This window comes from Haliotis cracherodii, unplaced genomic scaffold (assembly GCF_022045235.1).
Source record: "Haliotis cracherodii isolate W230 unplaced genomic scaffold, xgHalCrac1.p SCAF_8, whole genome shotgun sequence".
Classification (NCBI taxonomy): Eukaryota; Metazoa; Mollusca; class Gastropoda; order Lepetellida; family Haliotidae; genus Haliotis; species Haliotis cracherodii.
The window spans coordinates 52,411,256-52,425,064 of NW_027266341.1; positions in this window are offsets into that span (position 1 = coordinate 52,411,256).

Sequence of the window (13,809 nt, forward strand, 5' to 3'; positions counted from 1 at the left end):
TCTGGTGGGCCCAAGGGTCGCAACTCTGCACAGCGAATCGCAGCGCCTTAGACGACTGGGACACCCGTGTCCCAACATGCACGGGAACATTACGCTTGTACCGACACATGATTACCAATATACATGAACACACATACACATGCAAACCTGCATAACTAATTGCACACACACGCCTATATTCATATATACAGTAAACTACGGTTATAACGAACTCTAAGGGACCACTAATTTTAGTTCGTAATAACCGTAGTTCGTTATAAGCGTATATACAACATATATGCAACAAATGGTCGTGACTAAAATATAAGTTCGTTATAAGCGTGTTCGTTATAAACGTAGTTTACTGTATGCCTGCAACCCATACACTTATGTCATCGTGAACGGTGAGGTGCTACTTAAATCTGTCAGTCGACAACGTATATATTTTAACAATGTTGAAAACGAGATCAATGTGAATTTCAGCTAGAGATGCATCACAATAGAGACTATTTTGCATTGGACAAGTAGTTCCAGTTGTTATAAGGTCAGTGAACGTTATACATTATATTTCTGAGCATAGTGTATTTGGGACATACAAGAAAGAAGTGTATATTGTTTTCACGTGGATTTCCACAAGAGTTGGACAAAGTATTAGATCAGTTTACTTTGAAAAGTTCAGCATTCAGTATTATGTAATATGTTAGCTCTTCGTTTACTTGTTAAGAAATACAGATGAGGAGTTGATATATATGTACAAGGAGCAGCTCATTCCATAGTTTTACTGAAAAAGGTTGGACTAACAAGTGAATATATTACGGTTCTTAACGAACAAATCATGTTGTTTTTTTTTATACAAGGAGCAGCTCATTCCATAGTTTTACTGAGAAAGGTTGGTCTAACACGTAAATATTCTACGGTTCTTAACGAACAAATCATGTTGTGTTTCTGTATACAAGGAGTAGCTCATTCCATAGTTTACTGAGAAAGGTTGGTCTAACACGTAAATATTTTACGGTTCTTAACGAACAAATCATTGAAGCTGAGCGACACACGTTATCGTGGGCTATCTATATCATATCCTGAGAGAGAGAGTCTGTGCAACAAAGATGCACTAAGAGCGGTATTGTTATTATTAATATCCGCAGAGCGGACAATGTGTGAACAAGATAATTGTTTTGTCCGGGTTAAACTTAACTTACCAATCTATTAATGATCTATTATCCCAGTATCAGTGTTTAATCTGTGTTTTATCATTTTCTGTGAAATGATGATGTGCCAATGGAAGCAGCGTCTGCGAAAAGACGAGTAGAATTATCTAGATTATCAGCGAGAACGTTGATGTAAACCAAAAACAAGAAGGGCGCTACGACTGAGCCTTGTGGGACACCGGCTTTAGTAAATCTGAAAGATGAAAAGTTTCTATTTACAAAAACCTTTTGTCTCAACACGGTATGAATATTTTATAACGTGCGACTTTCCTGAACAACAATGTTTTTTCGTAGCTTTATTCTGACTTTAATGGACAAGTTATGATACATATTACGTATTACAATGACACTATATTACCGACGAATTAAGGCTATGTAATAGTGTCATGCAATGTATATTTGAATGGTGTTAGTTGTATTGCTATATTTTGATCACTAAGGCGACAGGTTCTATCTGGACATACGTTACATCATCATTTATCTAGGTGTAGGAATCATTAATGAATGGATAATGTTAATCTTCCACATCCATGAAAACCTGATCAGTATTTGAATATCTATAATTATTTATGTCCGCCTGTGTAGCGTATATTCTATACGGTGCCCATGTTGGAATGGTATATATTGTCTGTTTATGTAGATGTGTTAGTATGATGCGTCTGACAGGTATCTACATGGCGTATCTTACGTGGGGTACATTACACGTGTAGGCATACTTCGACTTTCACACATCGATATGCTACACACTACATCAGTTGTTTTTCTTAAGCATGGCACATCTTAATATAAAGACGTGATGCATATTACCTGTGTTTACACGGTGTATCGTACACATGTTGATATATTACCTCTAAAGAGGTGTGGACATAGTTCATCCTGTATTTGACATGGTGTAACTTACACTTGTTTGTATATCTCGCCCTTACAATATGCATGTAGACAGCATTCCGGCATCTATATTATGGACAATATATATATATATATATTGAAAGATGAACATGTTTTTCGTACGACAGAAGCTCTATGTGAGTGTGTATATATATATATATATATATATACATACATACATACTTACATACATACATACATACATATATATATATATATATATATATATATATATATATATATATATATATATATATATATATATATATGTATATATATACATACATATATACAGGTATATATATATGTATGTATATATATATATATATATATATATATATATATATATATATATATATATATATATATATATATTGAAAGATGAACTTGTTTTTCGTACTTTTCGTACGACAGAAGCTCTATGTGTGTAATATTCAATGAGAAAGAGCTATTCAACTATTTCGTTACATGGTAAATAATTCCCCAAATGGCCTTAGTTTAGTAAAGAAAGTAAGAACTGACATTTATTATAAAGCTATAAGTGAGACATGCATTACGATCATATAAAGGCAATTCATCGAATAAGCAAAATGTAATATTGAAGAAAGAAAGAAATTTTGTAGCTGAACGTATTGCCAGTTATAATAACATTAATTTTAGGATAAAGTAAAATGACATAATGAAATACTGATCCACTGGTATATAAGGATATCTCCAACATTTGTATAAATAAAAACAAAATCTGAAACATGCTCTTCAGTTTCTCTTTAATCATGAAGTGGAGGGCGTGGATTGTGAGTCATCTAAGACGACACAGAGTTGCGTCCCTTAGTCGGCCTGGGATCCGCTGTAAGCTCTGCATACATGAGTATCATCAAAGGGCAGCGACCTCAATGAAGCACGGTGGACATATCTCAATTAATATAACTTTAATCCTGTTGAAAACTAAGCTTAGCCACTCACACAGAATGACATACACGACATTATTTAAACTAGGAAACAAACACAGACAGATCTTAAACAAATAAAGTTTTAAGCAATCAGAGTGAGTGAGTGAGTTGGGGTTAACGCCGCTTTTAACAGTATTCCTTTTATATCGCGGCGTGTCAGCTTAATGTGGGAGGAAAGCCCGAAGTGATGCAGATCTCAGACGTTTACAACTTCGGTGAAACCCACGAGCACGGGTATGGTTCTGACAAACATAGAAACATAATCAGGGCGAACCGGGACTCGAACCCACAATCATAGGTTTCTGGCGCGCCCAAGGGACGCAACTCTGCACAGCGAATCGCGGCGCCTTAGACGACTGGGCCACCCGTGCCACCTTAAGCAATCAGAACACCAAAGTGAATGTAAACTATGGATCAGATTTCTTTACTGAACTGACTATAGAGACTAGCAAACTTGCTAAACTGATGTTATTTATCTTTTTTGATTCGCGGCCCGGTTTATTTCAAGAATATCGGGGCGGTCGGGTAGCCTAGTGGTTAAAGCGTTCGCTCGTCACGCCGAATACCCGAGTTCGATTCCCAACATGGGTACAATGTGTGAAGCCCATTTCTGGTGTCCCCCGCCGTGATATGGCTGGAATATTGCCTAAAGCGGCGTAAAACCATACTCACTCAGTCACTATTACAAGAGTAAGTGAATGAGTTATGTTTAACTATGTTTTCAAAAATACGTCACGGAGTGTAAGCTTGATGTGAAAGAGTCCAAAGTGATGCAGGTCTCAGACGTTTACCACTTTGGTAAAACACAAGAGCACGGGTACTGTGCTGAAAGACCAACAAACATAATTGGGGTGAGCCGGTGTTCGAACCCACGATCATAGGTTTCTGGCGTGCCCAAGGGACGCAACTCTGCAAAGCGAATTGCGGTGCCATAGACGATTGGGTCCCGTGCCCCGAGGTTAGTACAAGGAAAACGTCCAGTATGTGATTTCTGATTCCCATCCATCTTCAACTCCCACCCACGCGAAAAGCCATTTGTACGAGGCCAGTGTGTTTATATCAAGTTTCCGGACGAAGTACCAACTTCCACTAATGGTTTTTACAAATGTTTTGAATGTGTCGACCAACCTAAACGATTACACTAACTATCTTGTTTTAGCCCGTGTTTGTATACCGACTACATGCCATATGTCATATCTCCATATGCCATCTAACAAACTCTAACATTTCCTTACAGCACCATTGCATAACGCCTGTCTATTAATAAGTACCCAGTACGAAAAGGTCGTACCACGAGTCGCATGTTGCTACACACACTCCCTACACTGCAACCCGCCTCCTTCCTTACATGTTGTTCCTCAGTAAGAGTCGCCATGCAATGCAGCGGAGCACACATGTACCCGCCCAAACACTTAATCTCGTGATACCGCGCATACCAACCCTGCAAATTGAAGGATCTGATTGGACGAAGCGATGCTCATCCCACGGTCAGAAGAAAACCCGATAACGTCAAATCGTCCTAACTGCCTCTTTTATCTGACACAATTGCGCCAACCTGGTGAGAAAGATATCTACTTGTATATATTTGGTGAAAATAAACAAGTGGAATATTTAGCCGGCAACTGTGGTGCACCGATGAAATTTGGTATGGATTGGCGGTGCATGTTGAAATCCGGCGTGAATATTGTTTTTCCACGGCGGAGCTGCACAGGAACAATAAACGTTCCTGTGAATGGAGTTACAGTTTTCGCCTCACCTTTGCTATTAATGTTTAGATGTGCGAACTGTAGTCGACCGTTTCACCAGGACGTGTACATCTGTTTGGTGTTTAGCCGAAGTGTTGCACAATCCGCTGAGCAAGGCGGATAAGAGGTTACAGGATCATCTTCGTTAATAAAACACAACTTATTTATTCCCGGAATACATGGTAATGTACATGTACGCAAGTTAAACAGACAAATATACTAAAGTACCTCCAAAGGAGATCATTACACTGTAAAAGGTAAGAAGAACGTCCAGGGCCCCGTTCCTCAAAGCGATCTTAGCGCTAAGATGATCGCAAGTCCTATACTTAAACATAGGCTTACGATCATCGCCGCGCCAAGACCGCTTTGAGGAACGGGACACAGATTAGTTGGATAACATATACTTAAGCTTCGATGAAATGTTCAAAAGGAACTATAACGCTTGTGGTGAGGAGCCTTTAAGCTGTCAAGTGAAACACTGAGGAGGTAAAATAGCAAATTCTCAATCTAGGTATGTAGGAAGGTATTTGTGAGAAGAATGTACACGAGTGATGACTGTTGGCCCTGCTGTGTATCCGTATGTTTACATACAATGGCGGAGAGGCTCTTGAGAAATACGGTCTGGCATTCGGAAGATTTAGACATTGTTAAACCCGCCTGTGGCCTCTCCTCACCTTTCTTCCTGTAGGGCGACAGAGGGGGAACGCTATGCACACAACTACGCATCCAAGTAGGATGGCACGGATTCGTATCAATTTCACAAGAGCTCAAATTAATAGGAAACTGGTAAGACAGAATTGGATTTATGGTTGTAGTATTTTTGGGAATGTGTGCAGATTTCGCGACAGACACTTAAGATAGGTGTAGTCGTGTAGTGCAACTAAGTTTTGTGTTGTTATACTGTATCCGAATTAAGATCTTCTCGGGGAATAGACAGTAGACAGAGTCGTCCTATGACATCGGGGGCACGGGTGGCCCAGTCGTCTAAGGCGCCGCGATTCGCTGTGCGGAGTTGCGTCCCTTGGACACGCCAGAAACCTATGATTGTGGGTTCGAATCCCGGTTCGCCCCGATTATGTTTCTAGGTTTGTCAGCACCATACCCGTGCTCGTGGGTTTCACCGAAGTGGTAAACGCCTGAGATCTGCATCACTTCGGGCTTTCCTCCCACATTAAGCTGACATGCCGTGATATAACTGGAATACTGTTAAAAGCGGCGTAAAACCTAACTCACTCACTCACTCTCTCCTATAACATCAGAGGTACGTTGTCCGAAGGGTACCAGCTGTGTACGTGGGAACATCATCCTTAGGGTTCATCAGGGGAAGATATCATCTTGTCAGCGTAGGTTTGGACACTTCTGCAACAAGGGATAGTTACCATGAGAGGCGAGAAGCATAATTATATATACAGCTGCTGAACAAAAGTTTGTTACATTCACAAATTTCGTAACAGTTATTGCATTCGTTTCCCCAAAAAGTATTAAAGATGGTCTTTTCTTGTCAAAATAAGATAGTCCAAACATTTTACATGAAAATAAGGCAAAACAAATGTTGGTATTATGCAGAACGTTAAGTTGGATTATGGATGCATTATCATTACTACTCAAGTTGCGGAGGTAAATTCTACAGGTATCGCCAGTCTGTCTCGGTGAGTACATTCTTTTAGAACATGTACTTTCTAATGTTTAAGAAACAATTAAACTGCATATTTCTTCGAAACATTAATTGCTTTTGAATGTAATATACTCATTTTGGAATCTAATATAAAGATACTTACAAAATTCCTACACTGTACAAAGGGTTTCATGACTTGATGTCCGGTGCCATTAAAAATTGGCATTACCAAAAATGATTTTATCTGTTTTCTTTTGCAGAATTGTCTTAGATAACGGATTTTTTCAATATCTGCTGCCGCAAATATGACAAAGCAAAGAAATTTAACTTTTAGTGAAAGAACCCGGATTGTCACCCTCAGGCACACTGGACTGAAATGGAAGGAAATTCAGAAAGTGATGGCCGAAAAATACAATTGCAGTGTCACAATACATGGTATGATAAAGTTGATGAAAAAAATTGATGCCACACGAGTTGTTTTTGATGCACCAATGTCTGGCAGATCAAGATGCACAACAGAAAGAGAAGACAGGTTGATACACAAACAGTGTATGATAAACAGATTCTCAACTCTCAACATTTTGAGGGGTATTGTGCGGAAAAGTGTTGGTTTGCGGATCAGTCACATGACAATCTCAAGACGTCTACAGCAATTTGGGTTGAAATGTTACATCCCTTGTAGAAAAACCCCTTCTGAATGCAAGGCAGAGAAAACTGAGACGGGACTGGGCAAGAGCACACGCACATTTCAGAGTGGCAGATTGGAACCGTGTACTTTTCTCCGATGAATCTATTTTCAGATGTTTTAGTAATAGGCGTAGGATGAAAGTAAGGCGTCTCCAAAATAAGAGATTCCGCAGTTATTGTTCACAGGTGACCGTAAAACACCTACCCCAGGTTCATGTTTGGGGACTCAGCAAATGGTACCGGTATTCTTAAAAAGGTGCATGGTACTCTTAATTCCCAGAAATATCAGACTGAGATCATCAATGACCTCAAAACACAGTGTGAATGCCTTGTATTTCCGAGTAAAACATTCCTATTTCAGCAAGATAAAGCCCCTGCCCATTTTTCCAAGAGCGCCCGTGTGTTTTGTGGCTGTCAGAAACATACCATTATTGGAATGGCCTGGTAATTCCCCTGACATGAGCCCTATTGAGACTCTCTGGGACATTATTGGCAAGAGAGTTGCTAGGGAAATGCCTATATCAAGCCAGGAGCTCTGGAATTTGGTAAAGAAATATTGGTATTCTGTCTCAAAAGATACCTGTCGTAGTCTCTTGGAATCGATGCCTAAACGAATAAAGGCACTACGAAAAGCAAAAGGGGGTAATACTCCTTATTGAATGTACTTTCTTCTGATACGAAATAGGCGCTACAATAAAAGTATTAACAACCTTGTAATATGTGTATAAAGTCTTCATAGCCTGTAAACATAGCAATGTAACAAACTTTTGTTCAGCAGCTCTACTCCACCAGAAAGTGAATGTTCTCGAGGAATAAACAGAACGGATGTAAAAATGTGTCCTCGTGATGCATCTGGGGGTAGTGAGTTTTCCTCAAGAAATAAACTGAACGGATAAACAATATGTCCTGATGCTGCTTCTGAGGGCACTGAGGTTAGTGTGTTGTCCTCAAGAAATAATCCGAACGGATAAACAATATGTCCTGATGCTGCTTCTGAGGGTAGTGAGTTTTCCTCGAGGAAAAAACAGAACGGATAAAAAATGTGTCCTGATGCTGCATCTGAGGGTAGTGAAACCTATGATTGTGGGTTCGAATCCCGGTTCGCCCCGATTATGTTTCTAGGTTTGTCAGCACCATACCCGTGCTCATGGGTTTCACCGAAGTGGTAAACGTCTGAGACCTGCAACACTTCGGGCTTTCCTCCCACATTAAGCTGACACGACGTGATATAACTGGAATACTGTTAAAAACGGCGTTAAACCCAACTCACTCACTCAGACAGAAGAGGACAGCAGACACACTATCTTAATGCTGTATCAGGGACATTTTGTCCCCGAGGAAACTGCAAGTACAACAGACAAGGTATCTTAATACTGTATCAGGGACATTTGTCCCCGAGGAAACTGCAAGTATAACAGACACGATATCTTAATATTGTATCAGGGAGAAATTGTCCAAGAGGAAACAGCAGTGTCAGGGAAGTTGATAATACACAGATTATCCTACGCTAATCCAATAGCTTCTGGGCTTACATCACCGACAACCCCCAATTGTTCCTCCGACAATCCATACTTCCGTTGTTTCTTATTATTTGCACACACATTACCAGAAACAAATACGTGCACCTATCATACTTAGCGACTATGTTTTAAAAGCATTACATGTATTTAAGGATATATAACAGTTAACGTTACAGTCGTACACTTGATGTTAATCCCATTTGCATTGTACTTTTTATTGTTACGCAAACATCTTCGCCCGGAATATTACAGTTTACCTGGCAGGTAACATGCACTTTTAATTTTGTTTTCAATAGTTAAGTTACTCTGGCAACCGTTTTATCCATTAAGGTATGGTTTTTAAGCCTTTTAGCACTTGAGCACAGATTTAAAGGGCATTGAGAACTGTCGGCGTGTTTTTACATAAGGTGAATAATACACACAGCAGTGTTTTATATAGAGAACCTATCTGATGTTTCTTTATATTGCAGTTTTTCGGTGTAAGGAGTTACCGGTGTAGGAGGAAGCAGATGCCTATCTCCTTTCACCTCTCCTAAAACCAGTACTTTGAAAATACTTTGAATAGTAACCTACATCTGAAGTAGTTCAACGTGGCTGCAGGTGATGTGCCATGTTGTGGGAGTTTAAATGTGAGTTCAAGCCGTTGGGAAATCATCAGACAAGACCCTGCACGTGATATATCCTTTGGGGTTAACATTTGAAAGCACTCCATTGATGTACATCGTTATCACGTTTTGGTTTTAGTACCTATACTGTTTCTTGCGTTGATTTAGTGTTTTTCAGTAACCCGATAACCCTGTTATTTTTATGTGTTTTTTTGGAAGTTACAGAAGCATGATTATGAAGCGTTGATTTACGGACGACATACGTTAAACCTATGATAGTGTCAGTGACAGAAATTCATATTGGCGTGTAATGCTACAGTTGATTTGAATGTTATTTACGCAGAAACCGTGATATCACAGCTATATTATGGCGTTATGGCGTCCTCCTACTTTTCAGTCTGCTGGGCTCTGGTAGAAATGGAGATGGTTTGATTAAGCATCCTTGTCATGGCCCTGCTCATCGTTCGGCTTCCCAGATGCCCACTAATCAAAGTACTAGCCATGCTTAACAGCCACTGATTCTCATCATCAACATTCTGATCGTTAATCCCTCGGGTCAGATCGCGTACAGCCTAGGAGGTGAGGTGAAATGGGGTTTAACGTCGCGTCTAAGATTATTGCACTTATATAGCGACGTGCATTCACGTGTGTGGCTGCTTGTACTAGTCCGGACTGATGCCGATTTATAGTGCTACCTCACTGAGATACCATGCCGCAGTTTAACATGAATACCCCCCTCAGACACAGTATACTGACTCCGAGCCGACCAGTCCTTGTTTTAGCCCCTTAATGCCGAGCGCCAGACAGGGTAACAACAAGTACCATTTGTTAATGTCTTTTGGTATCGAAAAGCATTATCGGGCATCGAACCCCGGACCTTCCGCTCTCGGGGCGGACGCTCTACCACTAGGCCACGGAGGCGGTCTTACAGCATAAGAAGCAATATTATGGCATCTTGCATTTTGGCCACCGTTTTCCTTGTACGTAGTTTCTAATATGAGGCATGACAACAGAACATGAGTACGTATCCTACCACGTTACAAAAGCAGCATATTTAGTGCCGTTCCCCTTCTACGCGACTCTCCGGCGTGTGTCGGACAAAGTTATGACCCGACGTGTATCGGAGAACATCCATGATTACTTAACTGCTTCATAGATTATTCATTTACTATTTTACTTTTCGAGGATCGACCTCTGTTCTTTGAATTGGGATTTATGACAGACATAAAGTCCCTGTCAAACCAAGGTAAGAACATATATGGATAACCGAACAATGTAAGCATCATCTCACACCTGCAGGGGGCACGGGTGGCCCAGTCGTCTAAGCGCCGCGATTCGCTGTGCAGAGTTGCGTCCCTTGGGCACGCCAGAAACCTATGATTGTAGGTTCGAATCCCGGTTTGCCCCCGATTATGTTTCTAGGTTTATCAGCATCATACCCGTGCTCTAGGGTTTCACCGAAGTGGTAAACGTCTGAGACCTGCATCACTTCGGGCTTTCCTCCTACATTAAGCTGACACGCCGCGATATAACTGGAATACTGTTAAAAGCGGCGTTAAACCCAACTCACTCACTCACACCTGCAATTTAACGTTTACGGAACTGAGGGCTTTGCAGGAAATCTACTCAAATAAAAACATCATTCACATTTTTACACAAGACCCTTACAAGACGCTATCCGATTGAACAACATAACATATAATAAATAACAGGTTACAGGTTTGTATGCACGTATATATGCCCCTGTTTGGTGTGAAAATATAGCGCAATTTCAATGGCGTTGTTATTTATTATTTTGCGGTGAATTAACTATGCTAGTCAACTCTTCTTAAAGGTTTAAAAGTTATATATAACTCCTTTGGGTTGTTACTTCCCTGAACAGTATGATGTTTCATGGCATCATTTGATTGTTATCGTGTATCTTTTGTTTACTTGGAAAATGAAGGAAATAATACTTAGAAGTTCCTCACAAATTTTCATGTTCGTTTACATCAAGCATTTTTCTCAGGGTTGGTGTAAACATGTCATATCATGTCGGATACATAATATTTTAATATTATTTCTAATCATAACGACAACAATAAAAATAATAATGAGGGATCGCGTTGTTTTCAAATTGCAAATTAGCAAGTCTAACGAGATATGGTTATGTAATCTCCAGGGCCCTGTTCAACAAAGCCACCTTAGCGCTAAACTGATCGTAACTCCCATACTCTAACACTGGTTTACGATAGTCGTAGCGCTAAGATCGCTTTGTGAAACGGGGCCCTGGAGATTACATAACCATATCTCGTTAGACTTGCTAGGTTGGCAGAGTGAAAACAAGGGAAACTGGCCAACTTTGGGTATACCGATTATCTGATATCGTTCAATCAACTCCCACTGATTTTCCCATCTGAACGAGACCAGGGAAACCGCCTCATGTGTTTCATATTCAGATCTGTGTCTAAAAATTTAGGGTGACAAAAATATCCACAAGGCCGTATGACAACAGGAATGACACCAACTTTCCCTTTATGCAGTTAATATTTGATCGAACAGCTCCAGCCTTTGGTGTTTTATAACATTTAAGGTACAATTGAGCATCCTCTTTCGACTCTTGCAAAATAAATGCTTTGATCAGGGTTATACCATTCAAGGCCTTACAAAGCTGTCAAAAGTTTGATGGTGGACATGTGGAGGACATATCTAAATTTGACGCATCATTGACCATCAAGATGTCCAGTGCATTGCTCTATCTTGACCATATTTGATAGTGTTTCCTAATGTATTTGGAGGAAGACATCAACCATTAGCTAGCTCTCTCCGCTAGGAATTTTAAAATCATGGAACAAATATGTTTCGAATCATTTATTTTTCTAAGAATGTTAAACAAGCAAACATGCTGAACAATGTTACCTTTTTAGATAAGTCATTCTGTCTGTTACAAATGCCAGCTCTTCAGAGATTGTTACTTGGTCGATTCATGTATCTACTAGGTGAAACCGGAGATGGATATTTATTTTTCCTATGTAGATAATAAAAACAGTAATTTCTAACATATGTTACATGTAGGCATCCTCTTGTCAACAAACAACGCTAGCGCTAAAGGTAGAGACATTATTTTCCATGCTATGGACACGTGCCGCAAACGTATATACACCCTGACTGAGGTATGGGACCATTAACCCTGCATGATGCAGATGTACACGACAGTGCTTAGCACAACACACTAGGGTATCTCATGATCTAGTGCATATGAAGGATGCTGCATCAGTATATGGTGTTGCACATTATCATGCCTGTTGAACGGAGCGCAATAGCTCGATGAGTGTGTGAGATGGGTTTAAGGCCGCTTTGAACACGGCGTGTCAATGGGGGAGGAATGCTGAAGTGGTGCACGTCTTAGAGGTCACAGTGACTTGATATTTAACGCCGAAACTGCAGTGTTCCAGACATATAGTAGTTAGTATTACGACTTGACTTCCATACTGTTATTACAGCACGAAAAACCATATAGTAACATGTTGTTCCAATGAATGCGTATACATATACATGTATACGGGCATGACGACACAGTGCGATAAAAGAGACAATTCCCTTCCCATCTGTAAACGAAATCTCTACCAAAAGCAGCGTCGAGTGTACGATTCCGACATAGCGTTAGAATAGTGATGATACTAGATGTTCTAGAAAAGGTGAGATTGCCCTGACCCACCGGCGCCCCGTCACAAACACATGGCAATGCAAGTCAATTATTCACCTAAAATACACGGAGACATAGCGTAGGAGTCCAAATAGGGAATTGCATCGGACATCATTTTTGTTACCGCTGCGTCATATGACTCATATTTTTTACTGTGTCCTTGAATGTTGTAACCTTGATCAATCAACTTGTGAGCAAGAGTCATATGACGCTCTTTTTAAATCCTGAAAAAATCAAGCTCGACTGTACCTAAAAAAATGTAAAATATAAACACCAAAGGCTGGAGATGCAAGGGTTATTGCTCGATAAAATAAGTCTTGTGGACAGTGTTTTGTCACACTGGCTTCTTATCCACAGATATAAATATGAAACGGATGAGGCGGTCTCACTTGTCTCTGTTATTTTCCTTCAGGTGGGTAAATCAGTGGAAGGGAACTGGCTATTGGATGATGATTGTACGATATACCTAAAGCTGTAGTTACCCGCCTTGGCCAAATTATCTTTAGACCATGCCAATCTCAGCAGAAATTCTTTTCAAACGCATAAAGGAACAGTTCCACAAAAAGGGGAGCACAGTTGGTGCCCATTTGGATGCCTACATCTTGCCTAATTATCCTACCCCCAAATTTTACTTTGACGGTATCGTACAAGGTTGTATATTTTATTGCTGAGCGGCATTTCATAATATTCCAATAACCGCGCATATACATGACCAAGGTCATGGTGACTTAATGCAACGCATTTAGACATTGAAGGCTGCTTCTTCCCTGAACGGTATGTCGTATAGGTGCATATTGTTCCAATAAACCCGCACATGCGTGTAAAGGGATGGCGACATAATGCTCACGTTTTGCAGAAGATTGCCAAAAAGATTATAACGACGCTTTGTGTAATTCAGTAACATGTTGTGCAGATACAGGTGCAGGT